The sequence below is a fragment of the Ambystoma mexicanum genome, chromosome 7p (genome assembly GCF_040938575.1).
Source record: "Ambystoma mexicanum isolate Mex_15411 chromosome 7p, UKY_AmexF1_1, whole genome shotgun sequence".
Taxonomy (NCBI): Eukaryota; Metazoa; Chordata; class Amphibia; order Caudata; family Ambystomatidae; genus Ambystoma; species Ambystoma mexicanum.
Genome location: NC_090939.1, coordinates 925,173,465 through 925,187,777, shown reverse-complemented (window position 1 = coordinate 925,187,777; position 14,313 = coordinate 925,173,465). Strand labels below are relative to the sequence as shown.

Genomic DNA, 14,313 nt, shown 5'->3' with positions numbered 1-14,313 from the left:
GAAATAGCTGTTCTCCTCTAGTTCTTCCTTCTGTCTCTTTTTTGTGCCCCGCTTGCACCTGTACGCAGTCAGCGCAGTGCTCCTGGGGGTATTTGATAATGTATCTGGTGAAGACGCCTCCACCTTGCCAGGCATGCTTGAGAACATCTCATGTCCATCACAGATTATATAAGTTGACTCGTTCTAGTACCACAAAACAAAGATCTAAATACTATGCCATAATAAGGATTTCTTTTTACAGATAGGCTTCATTAACGTCAGGCTTTATTCCTACTTTTCTTAATCAGTTTTCTGTTGTATCTGTACATAAGGACAACACACGGACCCCACTACCACATTCACACCCTCCACTTCATGTCTTTTGTATCTTTACCACTGTTTGTTTATTTCTATTCTACTCCTGCTGGAACCATCCTCTGACTTTTCTGCCACCTTCCGTCCACCTACAGCCCACAGTGTGGTTACCACTGTGGGTGACAAAATATGCCACGGTCCAGGCACGCCTTGGTGCTGTAAGACCATTCCAGTGTTGGCAGTCGAGGTGCAGAAGCTAATTAACATAACATACCATATCAGGCATTGATAGAAGATAAAAGACGTCTGACCTACATTGCCCAAAGACTCTGATTTTCAAACAGAGGAACAAAGAATGCCTTCATATCTCTTAATTTTGGGCACAAAAGAGCAAATAAGAAGTTGGGTCCCCTCTTCTTCAACACTCATACTTCTCCAATACCAATCATTCATGCTATGAGACGTAGCTCGGGAGGATAGCTCAGGGGCAAGTGCTTGCCTTGGAACCAAGAGACACAGAGCAACACAGATTCGATCCTTGGTCGGTGCTTAGAAACTTCTGGGTATTAAGCGCATTATAAATAACCAATTACAATTAAGAGATATAACATTGAAACACAGGTGAATAAGCCAAATTCTCCAAGAGCACATTGTTGTCCATTGCAGATAGCCCCATAGGTGGAAGGGGTTGAGGTTTTCACAAATTCTGCTTCTCCCCTTTTGTGAACCGAAGCATTAGTCGAGTGATCCAACGGGATATGGTCAGATTTCTCACATGGGGCTGCACCATGTATGGTTGTTGGAGTTAATCTTACTTTTTCCTGTGCCCAAGTTGAAAGCCACCGGGACCAGGATAATGGACCTATTCCTACATTATCCTCCTCAGCATGCCATGATGCGACCTCATGATGTACACAAGAACGGCATGAAAGAAGGAAGCCGAGAAAGTATACAACGGGTAGATCCCGACCTCAGAGGCCCACCCCATAGGTTACTATAGAATGAGTTCTTTCTCTAGATACATTCAGCATTAAGTCTACGGGCGAGTCGCAAACGATTGGCAACTCAATGTATTCACGCTTCTTCATGAGCTCCAACCTGTGCCGTTTTTGAGAATCTAACTCCAAGGTAATTAAACTCCTTGTATTGGGAGACATGCCCCTCTACCGTAAACTAATAGGGTTTCTTAGGTTGTGGTCCCAGAACTAGAATTGCTGATTTATTGGTGTTTACTTTTAATTCAATTCCAGGCATACCTTTAGCTGAAATATCTAAGATTCTCAGGCGGGATCCTGGCTACCTGCCAAAACGATATCTGCACGTGTAAGGACTGCAATTTACCCGCCATTCATTTGGGGACATTTGGCTAGTGAGGTGATATACAGATTAAAGAGCAGGAGGGCACAGGTGCATCCCTCTCGTACACATCTGTTAACTGCTATTGGCAGCCCCAGGAGGATAGCTCAGGGGTAACACGCTCACCTTGGAAGCAAGACAATGTGGAGCAACACAGGTTTGATCCCCGGGCTACACTTACAAACCTTTCGGTATTAAGTGCGTTATAAATAACCAATTAAATAAATTGGGCTGCACGCATACCATACCTCATGTACTTCACAGAATTGGTTGTGACTTCATCCAGGAACACCAGCAATCTTGGCAGTTCTCCCAACGTTTCCTGTTTTGCTCCATTGGTCAAGCCATCCTTAAATCTCCAGCACAGCTGATCTCCATCTCCAGCAGAGGTAAGATGTTTGCGGTTCATAATAACATCCCAATGTTGGAATGTTTTTAAGCACAAAGAAACATGCTGCATGCATTTCTGACTGTTTTTTTGCAGAGATTAATCTCTTACTAAAGTAATAATATTAATAATGCTAATATCAATTGTAATACTTATACTTTTAGTTCTTGCCTAGCCCTTCAAGCAGGATGTTCTCCTGTTTGTAATTAGTGCAACAAGTTATATTTTTACCCATATAAATGTTAGTTAGTTTATCGAGGTGGAAGGATGTAGGGCTGAGTCAGCTTTGGCATGAGATTCAAACTGTTGAAGGGCAAACAGCCGCTTTGTCAGATGGGAGTACTTAACTGATGAGCTATCTAACTAGGTGTACTTACTTGTTCATGATTAATATGTATTATTGGTATTCATGTGCTAATAGTAGTAATTCCATTATTTCCAATGTATTTTCTAATTAATTGTTTTTAATATACACGTATTATAAAAATGTTTAATTCATATTGTTATTATTCATTAGTATTTTGTAGTCATTTTCTTTCCATATACACAAAAAAGACACATATTGCTTTTGCCCGCAAACCTCCTTAAATTGCAGCAGTTTTCCTTTACACTGCCAGACTGTATTTATTTATTTTATTTATTTATTAACATTTATAAAGCCTGCAGCAGCCCTTGGGCATCATGGCACTTGTTACAGATAGAGTTGAAATGCATAAAAACATACTTACTTACTTGAGCAGTACATAATACAAAACTTGGGAGACTGACACTACATAAAGACAAACTTAGAATACTGAGTGCCTGAAAGGGTATTAGGGGTGACGAGGGACGTGGGGAGAAAGGTAGAGTTAATTGAAGAGTCTGTTTTTTACATTTTGCGGAAGGCTGAGAGGGAGGTCTCGGCTCTGAGTGCATTGGACAATGCATTCCAGAGTTTGGGTGCTATATGAGGGAAGCCTATCACTCCTGCTTTGACCCTTTTAATGGGCAGGATTCGCAGTAGATTCATGTAGCGGGTTGTTTTGGGGGGTGAGGAGGTGTCTCTGGCTATCGTCTCTGATAGGTATGGAGGGGCGGAGAGGCTTAAGCATTTATGCGTTAGCGTGAGGGTCTGGAATGCTATCCTGTCCTTTACTGGGAGCCAGTGGGTGTCTTGCCTAGCCTGCGTGATATGGTCTCTTTTGGGGGTAGTAAGTGCTGCTTTTAGTGCGTTGTTTTGGACTGTTTGCAGTCCGTTTAGGTTTTTTGCCGAGGTGCCTGCTAAAAGAGCATTGCAGTAATCTAATTTGGCCCCAATAGTGGCTCTAACAACAAAGAGGCAGTTCTGGTTGGACAAGTAGGGTTTTACCGCGTGTATAAGCTTAGTGGAGTGCGCTGCGGCTGAGGCAATGGAATTGACCTCTCGTGTCATGGACATGGTAGAATCTAGGAATACCCATAGTGTCTTCACTGATGAAGAGACAGGGATGATGGAGTTGTCAACGGTGAAGTTGCAGTATTGTTGGTCAAGTTTGGATAGTATTTCTTTGGGGCCTATGAGAATGATCTCCGTTTTATCTCCGTTAAGATGCAGCCCATTAGCCGCCCTCTACGCTTGGATGATGATATATATTTGGAGGAGAGCTGCAGTGTCTTGGTCATACGAGCCTGAGAGAGGGAGGAGTACCTGAGTATCATCAGCATAGTTGGTATGTGCTATGCTGAGGGAGTCCAATTTGTCAAAGAGAGGTTTGGTGAACAGATGGTATAGAGTGGGGCTGTGCAAGATCCCTGGGGGTCTCCGCATATGATAGTGGAAGGAGCTGCATTAGCCTGATCCAAGAAAACCCTCATGGCTCTACCTTCTAGGAAGGATGTTATCCAAGAGGCGGCCTGTTTGGTGAAGTGCGCGGCTTGGGATATATGGGAGGTGAGAATTTTGTGATCAACAAAATCGAAAGCAGCTGAAAGGTCAAGGAGTAAAAGGAGAGCTGGTTTGCCGTTGTCCATGATTTCGGTAGTTTGGTTTTTTAGATCCAGAAGAGCGGTTTCGGTGCTGTGGCCTTTCCAGAATCCAGACTGCCTTTTCCAGAAGATGGCATTGGAGTTGAGGAAGTGTTGGATCTGGTTGTGGGCTGCTTTGTCCAGGATTCGTAGGAGAAATGGGACAGCAGTAACAGGACGGTAGTTGTTAGGGGAGGTGGGGTCTAGGGTGTTTTTTTTTTGGTAGGGGGAGTCCAGGCTTCTTTAAGGCTGGAAGGGACAGTACCTTAAGGAAATGAGTCATTAATGAATGCAGTGATGATAGGAGCAAGTGAATCAGCGCAATTGTTAATCAGGCCGGGAGGACAGATGTCTCCTTTGCACAAAGATGTTTTGAGGTGTTTGAGGAGTTTGATGACTTCCGCTTCAGAGACGTTTCAGAAGGAGAAGAGCAGGTTGGATGGAATGTGGGTTGGGAGACTGGGCGCTGGGTGATGGTCATGCTTGGGTAGGGCTTTGAATTGTGCCTTAATTTTTTCTCAGAGTGTTTCTATTTTGTTGAGCAGGGCTGCCTGTATGCTGGAGCACCATGCTTCGTCTTTAGAGATCTCGTCCAGCCTGGTGGATGTTGTGGTAAGGTCTTTGAAAATGGAGAACAGTTCTTTGGATTTGGAGTTGGCTTGTGAGATCCGACAGTTTAAAGAGTTACATTTGGCTTTAAATATCTCTTTTTTATATTGCGTAGATAGATTTTTGAATTCTTCTTTGTTGGAATTATTGGGATTGGCATGCCAATTGGCTAGTGCAACACGTTTACTCATGCCTAGGGCCAGTAGTTCATGTGAGAACCAGCAATTAGTATGCATGGATTTTTTCTCTTTTTTGCATTCAATTGGGGCTATGGCATCAATGGCTTTGGTGACAGTGTCAGCGTAAATCTTAGCAAGTGTGGTGGGGTCACTCGCGAATGGGGGTTTAAGTTCCGGGACTTCCAGGAGTGGCCAAAGGTTGTCCTGGGTTAGTTTTATCGAGCTTCTGACCTGCGCTGAGGGAGCATAGGTGAGTGCTTTAGTAGTGGGCACGGTGGGAATGGTGAATTGGATGCAGTTGTGATCCGTCCATGGTTATGCTAGGTTGGAGGTGATGGTGGTAGAGCAATTGTGGTCTGCCACCCAATTGAGGGTTCAGCCTTTAATGTGGGTGGGACAGGTGACTTTCTGAAGCAATCCTAGGTCTTTGAGTTCTTTAGCTAGTGCTGTAGCTGCTTTGTCGTTGGGGTCGCAAAGACCTAGATTGAGGTCTCTGAGTAGTAGGGTTTTGGTGGAACATTTTAGCTGACTTCCTAGTACGTGGAGGAGATGTTTTAGGAAGTCAGGGGCTGTTCCTGGGGGCCTGTATGTGATATGTATATGTATGGTGCAATTGGGGGATAACTGCAGTTTGGTTGAGAGAAGGTCTGCGTTACCTTCCCAGGGGTGGCTGCAAAGCCTGACGGACAGTGCGTCTTTAGTAATGAGAGCTACGCCTCCTCCTTTCATGAGCAGTCTGTCTAGTCGGAGGATGGAGTATCCGTGAGGGAGAGCTAGCGAGATGGCTAGCCAGGCGCCTCATGAAGCCAGGTCTCGGTAATGGCTAGTAGGTCAAGATCAAGAGTGCGAAAAGGATCAGAGTCCTTGACCATAGTGGTGTATGATGTTGCAATGGCGATGTAAGTGCGAGAGCCCAGTCTGAGATTCCTTCTGTCCGAGGGGTTTGAGAGTCTGGGATGTAGTGATGGCTCAGAGCGTGATCTAAGTCTAGTAGTCCTGGAAGTTATGAGGACCTTTGGGAAGAGTGCGGCCAGAGAGCCCATCATGGCGGCAGGGTAGGTTGAAGTGGCGACTCGAATGGGGGTGTGAGAGGAAAGGATTGGGTTGGGGTAGAGCAGAGTGGGTAGAGAAACGTAGAAGTATGTGAGAGTGGTGAGTACTAGTGCTAGCAGGAGGGGACTGGAGGTGGAGGTGCAGGGTGTACTCTTATACGTGTGCACGTGAGAGACTGGTGGATACTTAGTGGGATACAGTACAGTACAATGAGCAAGGATTAATGTAATCAAAGGTATGCAGTACAGTACAGTGAGCAAGGATTAATGTGATCAAAATAATGCAGTACAGTACAGCGAACAGGAATCAATGTAATCAAAGGTGTGCAGTACAGTACAGTGAGCAAGGATTGATGTAATCAAAGGTATACAGTACGGTTCAGTGATCAAAGAAATTAATGCAGATGTTGGGCACAGTGTCAGAAAGAGAGGCCTGTAGTACAGATAAGTGGGCGGCGGTCACAAGAATTAAGGAAGTAACAGTAGGTGCGGCCAGTGCAGCATTAGGCGCAATAACAGTGTTTATGGTGGGCACGATACATAGTATGCAACAAGGTGCTACTGGAGGGACCTACAGTACAGGAGAGAGTGGGTGGTGTATCAAGGACAGCAGGCAGCCTGCTGCTATTGCTAATAAGATGCAATAGATTACGGTACAGTGTGCACGACAGGCACGTCTTGCTGGCAAAGGGACAAAATGGTTCGGGCGTACCTTAAGCTGGTAGAGTTACACGCATGAAGGATCTGGTTCCGCCGTATGCCAAGGCACATACCAGTGTTCGGGGTGCTGAGTCGTTGCTTCAAAGATGATGGGGAGGCAGCGTGTGCGCTAGTAGCATCCTGGAGGTGAGGGACGGGGTTGAGGGAGGGTGAGGTGGGTGTTCAGTAGTAGTAGTAGGCGATGAAGGAGTACTGACGGGGAGGAGGGTGTAGGTTGGGTCAGGGGGACTGGCCGATGGCCGGAACAGCTACGGACAGGCAACAGACCAGTTGAGCCTTAAACTCTGTGGGCCTTGGGCGAGGGGAGCCAGTTTACGCCTACCGGTACCCCTCCGGACCAATAAGGTGTTGTCAAAAACGGTTGCTATGCAACCAGAGTAAACATATTTTACACGCTTGCTCCGGCGGCCATTTTAGGAGCGGCGAGGGGGGCACAGGGACTTGGCTCGACGTGGGTGAGATAATGTAGCCATTTGCTGAGGAAGCCTTGATGTGGTTAGTGGTGCTTGGGGGCAAATAATACAGAGCACAGGGCTGTGGCAGTTATGAGCAGAGTCCAGCTGCTCCTGAAGCGTTCGGGTTGGCTGGGATCCGATCCTAGCTGCTCCTGCAGCCCACGGCCGATGGCGGTCGGGGGAGATTGCTCCTTCAGCTCCTGGAACAGTGCAGGCTCCTGCCCGTGTATCAGCGAGTGGGACAGGCAACAGACAGGCTGAGCCTTAAGCTCTGGGGGCCTTGTGTGAGGGGGTGCGGCTTACGCCTACCGGCAGCCCTCCGGGCCAATAAGGCGTTGTGAAGGACGGTTGCTATGCAACTAGATTAAACACATTTTACATGCTTGCTCCGGTGGACATCTAAGGAGAGGCAAGGGGGCACGGAGACTCGGCTCGACGTGGGTGAGATAATGCAGCCCCAGACTGAGGAAGCCTTGATGCTGTTAGAGGTGCTTGGGGGCAAATAATACAGAGCACAGGGCTGTGGCAGTGATGATCAGTATTCATCTGCTCCTGAAGCGTCCGGGTCGGCTGGTATCCGATCCTAGCTGCTCCTGCAGCATGCGGCCGATGGCGGTCGGTGGAGATTGCTCCTGCAGCTCCTGGAACAGTGCAGGCTCCTGTCTGTGTATCAGCGAGTGGGACAGGCAACAGACAAGCTGAGCCTTAAGCTCTGGGGGCCTTGTGCGATGGGGGCCAGCTTACACCTACCGGCAGCCCTCCGGGCCAATAAGGCAGTGGTCGAAGTGTACGGAAAGAAGTCGTGGAACTATGTTCCCTGCTGGCTTGCACCCACTCCCCACAAACCCAATCACCACGGCGCTCCCACACACAATACAAACCCCAAAACACATGCACCGGGTGTTTAAGAGAATGTGCGGTGCAATGCACTGAAAGTACACGTTTCAACTGCTTCCTATACTTTTATTTTAAAACAAAACCATTCCGGAACGGTTTTCTTTTAAAATAAAAGTATAGGAACAGTAGAACATAATAAAATGAACTACAGGAGCACCGCTACCAACCGCTCCCGCTCACTTCGACCACTGCAATAAGGCGTTGTGAAGGACAGTTGCTATGCAACCAGAGTAAACACATTTTACACGCTTGCTCCGGCAGCCATCTTAGGAGAGGCGAGGGGGGCATGGAGACTCGGCTCGACCTGGGTGAGATAATGCAGCCCCAGGCTTAGGAAGCTTTGATGCTGGTAGGGGTACTTGGGGGCAAATAATACAGCGAAACAGGGTTGTGGCAGTGATGAGCAGAGTCCGCTTCTCCTGCAGTGTTCGGGCTGGCTGGGATCCGATCTTAGCTGCTCCTGCAGAACGCGGCCGATGGTGGTTGGGAGAGACTGCTCCTGCAGCTCCTGGAACGGTGCGGGCTCCTGGCTGTGTATCAGCGAGTGGGACAGGCAACAGACTGTCTGGCAATCTCTGCACAACATATTGCATTATATGTAGAATTATTGAAAGATAGCCTTCAGCTACAAGGATTTGTGGCACCGATGGCTTCCACATATATCAGATAGACAGAATCCTCTGCCATGATGTCACAGCAGAAGGCAACAGCATTCCATAAGGGAGAAATAGCTGCTCAGTCATGCACAAAGTGATGAAACTATGGGCCTGAGTTACAAAGCCTTTTCCAAGGGGTTTTATGATTCAAAAGTGTTTTTGTAAATCAAGCCCTATATGTTCATTCAAAGGAAAATGTAAACAGCGAGTGAGCTGAGTGCATTTCAACATAAATCACATCAAAGTGGTGATGGCGGCTGGAGGGGCTGCAGAGCTGCTTAGCAACTCGATTCATAGTTTGAATTCAGGCTTTTCTGAAAGCATGGACTCAGAAATAAAATGTGTTGTCTGCACACCGTCCAGCATGTCCCACTTCAGTTGAAGATGATGTGCACTTTAGGCTGACATGTCCGCTCTTCAAGAAATCTGAGAACTAAATGATTGAAGCCATTATTAATCCCACAGGCGATCAACACCAGGAGAGAGGCTCCTGTTGTTATGAAACTGTTTGTCCACGAATGCCTTTAATGCAGTTTCTATGTTTCTATTAATGGATTTAAAAAAAGGGATAGCTTCGTTAATAACTGATAATAGGACGGTTTTCCCATTTCCATGGTGACAATATTAAAAATGTTTATTTATGGAAATAAAGTGGAGTGAAAATGCTAATGAAATTGTGCCTATGAATTATTATTCACTCCTACTGTTTGATTGACCTCTGTAAAATGTTATGAGCCTTGTTTTTAGTGTGTTCTTAGTATTTGTGAATGTTTGTTTGCTCTGCTTTCATGGTGTGCAGCTGAAATAAAGCTGAATTGAAATGAATTGAAATCAGATTCCATCCTGTGATGGAAATGACAGCCCACCGGAAATACTGTGCTGAACTTGGAAGGTACTGAAACTGACCTGTACATTTGCTGACCACTGTGGGCTGAAGTAGAGGTCCCGACTTTCCTGGCAAATGCAAATGAACTCAGACTGAAACAGCGTTTTGCAGGTCTTCAATCTTCAATCTTGCGAACTTCAAAAGCCTGGAGGGGAAAAAAAAGATGTTTATGGTGAAGCGACAAACTGCAGTTCAGAAATATAAAAAAAACTGAACTCAAAGTATCCATGAAAAAAGGTCAAACGGGCCACATTGTCCAAATACATTCCTCTCAAAGTGCCATAGCAGTGGTGTAGATACATTCACTGGGGTCCATTCATCAACATTGTGTAATAGCTCTGATTAGTTGTAATATTGTCGTATTACAGACCTCAGGAGGGGTCGTTAATGTGGGACAATGTCCCACTCCCAAGTTATTGGCTGAGTCAAAGCTGAGGGCCATAGGTTGGAGAAGGGTCATTATCCTAAGTGATAATGACCCCTGAAGAGGTCGATAAGGCTAGTAGTACATAGCACTCGTAGCAAAACACATTTTACATTTGTGGTGTTGAAGTAAAACATGTTAGTTTACTAGCGGGTGACGTACACAAAATGTGTTAGTAAATAAATATGGTTTCATTTTGTAACATTGAAATACCTGGATTGTCCTTATACGGTCATCATTTGAATTGTACACGTGGACTGGAAACGATATAGCATAAGCTTGCTTTAGCTAAAATGTTAAAGTGAACAGTTTTTCTTCACACAATTGAAAGCATTGTTCCATGACTTAGCTTTTACTTTGTGTGTTAAATTAGGTTGGAGTGTCTTCTTCAAAGAAATCTTGCTGGGAAATTGCATTGCTGTTTCTTGAATGCAGATGCATTTGTGTTGCTTTCCTGGCTGCTTTGGAAGTCAGAATGTCTGGAAAACCAGAAGTTATTGACTACATTCTGAACATTCTGATTGGCTGAGAGAAGGTCAATGATGATTTCCATGTCCTGATATTACGAGGCTTTAAATGATGGCTTTATTGCAGCATGCAAGTGTGAAAGAGAAAATACAAATTCCCTAAGTGCTCTTTGTCTAGAGAAGCACACCCCCTAAAATGAGGGGTGGGGATTAACAGGTAGGAGTTATTGGGTAGGTATTAATGGCTAGCGGTTAGGGTTGTGGAGTTACTGGCTAAGGGGTACTTTGCAGCAGGGTGGAAAAGAAGCAGTCACATGGCTCTGATGTCACTTCATTTCCCGTAGGTTGGCTTGGTCTTGTGTTTTAAGTTGTTCCTTTAGAGTTCCACAGCTGTGGGAAGATCATGCCTTACATCCAATGTAAGATAAGCTATATGAAAATTAGATTCACCAGAGACTGCAAGATCAGGCCAACAATCAAGATGTGCGAGGGAGCCACTGGGGGAGAAGTGATAGATGAGACAGAGGCATAATGTTTTCTGTGCGTGTCTCCACAGCACACCTGACGCAGCAGCGTATACCCCGGAGGTAAACCAACACTCCTTGAGGTGTTCTGGGCTTTCTTTTGGTGAGATTTGGTAGAGGTCATCCAGCCAGAAGGGGTGGGATATGCAAGATATAAAAATGACAATGCAACAACAAATAAGGGAACAGCAATGCAAACTCCAAACCATGAGAGTCATAAGAAATTATGTGTTAAATAGCAATAAAAAGAAGCAACCTGTATAGAAAATGATGCAACTGTTTTATTAGCCACTGACTCAATTCCAAAGTAGCCCTACTAGAATAAACATCCCTTACATGTTTTTCTTAAAAACAGATACAAAGTTAAATGGGACAAACGACCGCCTCCAGGTCTTACATTGTGCCAGGGAACAAAGTCGATTGGGGCCCCCAAACAGGCTGGCCATACTCAGATCTCTAAATAAAGTTACCATGTGGCATGCTATGGTGCTGTGTAATGAAGTGTCCTCGCCTACCATGATCCGTGTAAGCCAAGGTCCTGAGCCATGGTGTGATGCTGGAAATGCCTTATGGAGGGACAGGGCCTCCTAGCCCTTCTCTTACCACTTCTCTGTGTGTGTTTTCTCTATGTTTCTCTATGTTTACTGCCGCCATGGTCAAGTCGGGACCTCTGGCAGTTCAGCTCTTCATGTTTCCCATTTGGTGAACAACATCCATGGGTGAGGGTACAACCTTGTACCCCTTATGTGTGTTCTCAGGGGCTGTGTGTTGTGAGTAAACCCTTAGAGTGGGGCCTGTGTAAATGGAGAGTGAGTCAACTCACATTCTGTGTTGTGGGTGTCTGCTTTCTATGTGTGACACAATGTCTGAGCCAGCCCTGACTGAATCTGGCATGAATACAGTGTAGTGTGCTGAAAGCCTGGGTGCTTACCCCAATCCACAGTCTTTGTTATAGGTGTCTGGGTGGAGTGAAAGTCCTGAATGCCTATAAGCCTGATTGGCTGCCTACCTGCATGAATGCCTTCCTGTATGATTGGCTGACTGTGTCTGGCTCATCCTGAGTGAATGGGGAACAAATGTGTATAACTAGGGTCCCTGCACTCACCAATTTGTTCTGAAACTGAAGCTGAAACCTGAAGCTTGAATCCTGGGTCCAGTGAGAGGGAGAAGTCTGCAACTGCATTTCTTCAAGGAATCCGAAGACTGGTGAGGTGGTCCAAAAGTGGAATCAAGAGAGGACCTGTGTAGGAAACATTTTCCCGAGCTACGATGGACTATCGTGCATCTGCTACTCTTCATCAAAGGTACCCTGGATCCCAGTCCTGTGTGCCTGCTGTCCGGAGAAGGGGTCTTTGTGAATCCAGAAGAGGAGTGCTTTTACATCTTGAGGCGAAGAAGTCCAGTTGTGTTCCCCATGTTCGAGAGAAGTATTCGTGACCACTGGAAGCCAGATTGCTATCTACCACCCAGAAGAGGGGGTGCCCTGGCATAATACTGCTTGACACCTGGAGCTTCAAATGTTCCAACATGCTGAGGAATACTTCAAGGGACATCCTTGCCATCATCACTGACCACTTTTACCCACTGAAGAAGGTCCAGGGTTGCTGAGTACAGAGGAAGGTCCACCGGTGCGTTTCACACCACCAGAATCTAACAAAGGCGTCCCAAAGGTCCAGACTTGGTGAGGGTCCATGGTCCACTCCAGTGGTCAAATCCAGATTGCCGTAAGCCATCCAGAGGTCGTGCTGCAGCAACGAAGAACCGAAAGTCAGCAAACCGCAAAATCCCAAAACCGGACACCAAAAGTGACCTCTGCTGCTGTCGCTGACAGAAGTCATCGAAGGTCCCCAGGGGTCTTACTCTCATCTGCCAAGCCTTTGAGGAGCCCACAGAAAATTTCATCTCCCCAGGACTCTTACATTCGGAGAAATCGTTGACCAACAGAGAGCACTGCGAAGAGCAAACCTGCTGCACTTCAGAGACTTCAGTTCCATTTTTCTTCTGGGATTCAGCATCCCAGTGACTTCTTCTTCCAAGGAGGATCCATCCCCGAAGGGAATCAATGTGTGAAACTGAGAAACTCTGCGACTTCACCTGCTAAGACACCAAATGTACTGTGACAAGTAAGAGCATCTTCTACCCTTAGGAGCCTTCCAGGGGTCCCAGATACGTCTTGGATCCTGTTCTCCTCTGGCCTCTAGGGTACATTGGGGTGGCAGAACCTTTAAAAACAAAGTAGAGGGTCACTGAACATTTTTGGACTCGGCTGTAAAAGACAAGATAAGTCACTCCCTAACTTTTCCATTACAGGTTGCCCAGGTGGGGGAATCCTCATACAGAATTGTGTATCAAATCTAAAGAAAGCATTCTCCTAATGTTTATAACTAACCTGCCTTTCTTCCCTACTCTATGCTGTTACACCTCACTTAATAATTCACATGCCTATTTGAAACTGTCTGCAGTTGGTGCCTTTATTACTGAATTTAAGTATTGTGTGGTAGCACAAAGAGTGTATATATTTGCCATTGTTTTGTATAGTATTCTCAGACTTGGCAGCAGTTAGAGATTGACCCTTGAAGTCTCCCACCTCCTCCGCCTCCTCACCTGTGGACGCTTCGATGGATGAGTTCTCGGAAGAAATGTCTCTTCTTTCTCGCCAGGAGTTGTTAGACTTTTCTTTGCAGGTTTTAGGATAAGCTCTTCTGGAAGCCACACTGCCTAAAAGCAATAAGCCGGCAATAGGGGCTTCCAGTGAGTCCATCCCACTTCAGGGAAAAGCCTTGCTGAAAAACCCTGATGTAGACCTTCTGTTGATGGTATCTTGAATCCCAGTTAAATATGATCTTCTCTCTGTGTTGGTTACTTTTCCGATTGTAAAGACTACAATTCCCAAGATGCACCGGGACAGGATGCGTGGCTGACAAGGAACTTGGATTCAACTGAGAGGAATCGGAGTCGCCCTAACCAACAGGAAGGGAATCTAGAAGGTAAGTGGAGTAGGAGGATGAGGAAGTAAGTATCAAAATAAAGTAGGCGACACAGAACCACGGTAACCATAACCACTACTGAGCCCGGGGGAAAGCATTAAAGAATAACGTGGAAGAGGCGGCTCAGGAGCAGAAAAAAAAAGAGGAAGACAAAGAGGGAGGAACAGAGTTAGAATGGAGGAATGAGTGAAAGCGTGTAGTATACGGAACACTCGAGCAACGTGTAAACCCGAAGGGAAGCGCAGGGTTGCAACGCGCCGAGTGAAGCTTCCGAGGCGTATTTAAACACGTCATCAAAACAAGGACAGAACACTAGTATGCTGCACTGGCTTCACTGAAGCGGAGATGGCTCATCCCTTCCTCCATTGCTCCCATAGCTTCCAGTGGGGACGATTCATGAAAAGTATTTCCAGAGTACAAAGTGTTATTATTTATA

At 46.0% G+C, this 14,313-nt stretch overlaps 1 protein-coding gene across 2 annotated transcripts in view; it reads right to left on the bottom strand.

Moving 5' to 3' along the window:
- The window catches only part of FILIP1L (filamin A interacting protein 1 like), a 1,652,893-nt gene that overhangs the window by 873,674 nt on the left and 764,906 nt on the right, over nucleotides 1-14,313 (bottom strand). For both annotated transcript variants that reach the window (XM_069637213.1, XM_069637214.1), the window contains one exon: nucleotides 9,496-9,620. The gene's annotated coding sequence lies outside the window, so the exon portion shown is untranslated. The remainder of the gene's footprint in view (nucleotides 1-9,495; nucleotides 9,621-14,313) is intronic.